A 4,421-nucleotide genomic window follows, 5' to 3' on the forward strand; every position below is an offset into this window, starting at 1 on the left:
ACAGGGTTTCTCTGTGGCTTTGGAGCCTGTCCTGGAACTAGCTCTTGTAGACCAGGCTGGTCTCGAACTCACAGAGATCCGTCTGCCTCTGCCTCCCAAGTGCTGGGATTAAAGGCGTGCGCCACCACCGCCCGGCGGATTGAGACCAAATTGCTAAATGTTGTTACCACTGAGTACTCAGTAGTAAGAATCAAAGGGAAATTAAAGTTCTTCTTTCAGAACTTTTCCCATCCAGAATACATAACGTATATAGTGAGGAGAGCTTATTTCCAGCTTGTATAACATCACATGCAAACGTGAGTGTCTGAAAAACCTATAGATTAACTGCAGCAGCTGATGTCAAAGACATGTGACAGTGACATTGCTAAGAAAATCTGCCAACTCCCATTAGTAATTCACATGCCGGGGAACGTGCTTCAGTAGTATGTTGAAGACATTCCCACAAGTCCCCCAGTCTTGTTGGCTTCCGTTCTTATTTTATCCTAAAGTCTATGAAGTCCTTCTACTGTGATGTATGGTGCCTAGCCTCTGGTTCCTAGGAGGCATTCAAAAAGGGCAATCAGTTCCCTCTTTTGTCCTTTAGGTGGGAGAAGAAAGCTCTAGAAGGCCCTACCAGCCAAAACACAAGCTGGAGAGCAAACTGTTGATGCAGTTGGAAGACCCAGGAGCCATCCCAGTCCACTTAGTGAGATGCATGCTAATACTTTTTTTCTAGGGCAAAAACTGTTTTCACATAGAAGCCTTGTCTCAAAAACCAAAAAAAGGAAGAAAGAAAGAGAAAAAAAGAAAACCAAAAAGCAAACAAAAAAAAAGCTGTTTTCCGAGAGTTTTATAGTAAAAACTAAAGTTGAAACACAAAATGTTTCAATACCTGACAATACCTGAAAGCAGCACATTTTTTAAGTTTAACAGTTCTGCAGTTGAGGGCTGGGGAGATGTTCAACTGAAAGGGCTTGCTCTGCAAACATGGTGACCTCAGTTCAGACCACCAGAGCCCATGGAAAAAGCTGGGTGTGGGTCAGTATAAATTCTTTGGTCTGCCACAGACTCCCGATTCCTCCGATGTTGGAGTTTTCACTTTAATGTCCCCAAACGTTCATGTGTATGAGGCATGATCCTCAGGGAAGCTGTGGAAACTCTAACTGGGGTCTGTAGGGAGATCTTTAAGATGTTTGGGAATGTGACCTAGAAGGGGCTAATACGACCCTGGCCGCTTCCTTTCCTCTCTGCTTCCCTCCACCCTTTCAGTTTTTTGAGACAAGGTTTCTCTGTATTGTCCTGGCTGTCCTGGAACTCACTTTGTAGGCCAGGCTGGCCTTTATCAACCTGCCTCTGCCTTCCACGTGCTAGCATTAAAGGCATGCACCACCACAGCCAGGCCATGCTCCTTGTCTCTTGGTGTAAGCAGTTTGAGGACCTCATATGCTTCTGCCATGACCAGATGCCTCACTATAGGCCCCAATGAAGCAAACCTGGGCCAAAAAGGACAGGAATATATTAGAATGGACTATACTGGAACCTTCAAAACTAAGAGGTGAGAAAAAACACTGTTCTCTCCCTACTTTTTTTTTAAATTTCGATACCAGGTTTTGCTGTTAGCCAAGGCTATCCTTGAGCTTGCCTCAGCACCCCAAGTACTGAGATTACATATGTGAGTCATTCATCTTGTAAAACATCGTCTGGTTTGTCTCTTTAAGAGTAGATCATCTGAGACTGTTGTTCTCAGCCTTCCCAATGCTGGACCATTTACTACAGTTTCACATTATGGTGACCCACAACCAAAAAATTATTTTTGTTGCTACTTAATAACTATAATTTGCTACTTTTATGAATCGTAAACGTCAGAGACAGAACTAGGAGGAGGATGAAACAAGTCGACAGCGCTCCCTGGTGAGTGAGTGGGATGCTTAGGTGTACTCAGACAACTGATCCAGTGAGGCCAGAGGGTAGGGATTAGGCACTGAAAAGGCAAATGCACATGAAAGGTAATTGAGATGATGGAAGCTGGGCAAACATGTGCAAGAGCACGGGGATGATGGTTCAGTGGTTAAAATGCTTGTCGTGCAAGCATGAAGACCCCAGTTCAGATCTCCAGAAACCCATATAAATGCTGGTTAGTCATGGCTGTCAACCTCTATTCTACCTCAGAAGGTGGAGATGGGGGACCCCCAAAGTAAGCTGGTGAGCAAGACTAGCCATATTACCAAACTCCGGGTTTGATTGAAAAAAATTCACCTTGAAAACTGGAGAGTCATCATGAACTGCTTTTACTGAGGACCTGAGTTCGATTCCCAGCATCTACTCAGAGGCACAGCTATCTGTAACTCCAATTCCAGGGGATCAAATGTCCTCTTCTGTCCTCTGTGGGCACCAGTCAGGCATGAGGTGCACATGCATTCACTCAGGCAAAACACTCACTCCAACACATAAATCTACGAAGAAAAGAAAAAAATTTTAAAAGCAGCCACAGTGAATACAGTGGGTGAGCAAAGATGGTTCCCAACACCAACCTCCGGCCTTCCCAAGCATGCACACATAGGCAGCCACACTTAGACAAAAACTCTGCACTTACATGTGCAACATGAAGGGCTTTCTAACAGGCCCAGCATTGCAAACATGGCACCAGCAGATCTTGCCACCCCCTTCCCTCCCTCTCCCTTGCTAAACTATAAGATTACATTCCTAAAGCTAGCCCCCAGGTCTATTCCCTTATTTGGCCACTCTCTTTTATGCCTGACTAAAATTCCAAGGTTCACCTATCAAAATTCCTTATTCGGCTACACTGACTAACATGTCCAAATCAGGACTGATCAACTCACCCTAGCAGAGACTTGCCCTTTTCTCCTTAAAAGCCACTCTTGCAGAGATGACTGATATTATCATCGCACAATCCAGAGGCAGCTTCTTACCTCACCTGTCCCTCCAGGGTAATAAAATCTCCTTTGTGCTGAGCCCTTGGTGTCTGAGTGTGTTCTGTACTGACTCCAAGACTCCCTACATCACATACATCACACACACACACACACACACACACACACACACACACACACACACACAATGGCAAAAGATAAACAAGCTAGAGCGGGGTACGCTTGATCTCTTCTGCTGGGACGGTGTCTGAACAGGGAAATAAGCGCACAGAAAATGCGCAGCATCATCCCCCTAGGAAAACACTCCTGTCGGATTGGTTATGAAACAGATGTGAAGCTGATGGCGAAGTGGAACAACCAGAACTCTCATGCATTCTTGGTGAGAGTATAAGATGCTGAAACTACTCAGGAAAAGAGCTTGGTATTTTATTACAGAGCTGTCCATATGATCACATGACCTAACAAATCCTACCCCTGGAAATTTACTTGCATGAAATAAATTTAGGCTCAAGTAAAGATTTAGTTTGTTCGTGATTGCCAAAACATGGAAGCAACAAATGCTTATCAAGTATTGAGGAGACAATTAAATGCTGGTATATCCAGACAATACAATATGACTTAGCGATAACAAGGAATGAATTTGGAGCAGTGGGGGAGGGACTCTTTAATAATGCAAAGCTATGAGATTTATTTGTGCCAGCCCCCCGACAGGCTTTCTCTGTGTTAAGCGGGAATGTCCTGGAACTAGCTCCATAGACTAGACTGGCCTCCAAATCCCAGAGATCCACCTGCCTCTGCCTCCCAAGTGATGGCATATGCCACTGTCACCTGGTATGTTTTAGTGTGTCTAATAAGTCTTCACAAGCATAAACAAGAGCTTTCATAAAAAAAAGAATAGAATTTGAGTTACAAAAATGAATCTTTAAAAGCCAATCTTAGGATGCCAAATACACTGCCCATGTACTGTAATAAGCTATTTATATAACATTCTAGAAAATACAGAACCATGGCTGTAGAAAACATACTATTATCCAGGTGTGGTACACATACCTTTCATCCTAGCACTTGGGAAGCAGAGGCAGGGAGATCTTTACGACTTCCAGGACAGCCGGGGCTATATAGTGACCCTGTCTCAATAAACAAAAACAGAAAAGGGGCAGGGGAGAAAGCACATTGTTAAGTAACAAAGGTATGAGACACCACATGAGCTTAAGTTCGAGATGTAATTCAATGGTAGATCACTTGCTTAGCATGAGGAGTCTGAGTTCAGTCATAGTAGCCACCCCCAAAGTGGACAAACCAAAGAAAAGACACATTTCACATAATGAATATGAAAAGTGCTCAATACCATTAGCCTTCTGGGAACTGTGAAGATTTAAGCTACAACAAGTAGCATGTGATTCCAGCCACAGTGGCTATTACAGAGATAATACTGGCAAGGGTGTGCTGACAAGAAACTCTTGGACACTGTTGATGGGAATGGACATCAGTCCAACCAGTATTGAGTATCCTTACAAAATTAAACCTACTGCTTCTAGGTATAGATGCAAA

The sequence above is a fragment of the Microtus ochrogaster genome, chromosome X, assembly GCF_000317375.1.
Source record: "Microtus ochrogaster isolate Prairie Vole_2 chromosome X, MicOch1.0, whole genome shotgun sequence".
Lineage (NCBI taxonomy): Eukaryota > Metazoa > Chordata > Mammalia > Rodentia > Cricetidae > Microtus > Microtus ochrogaster.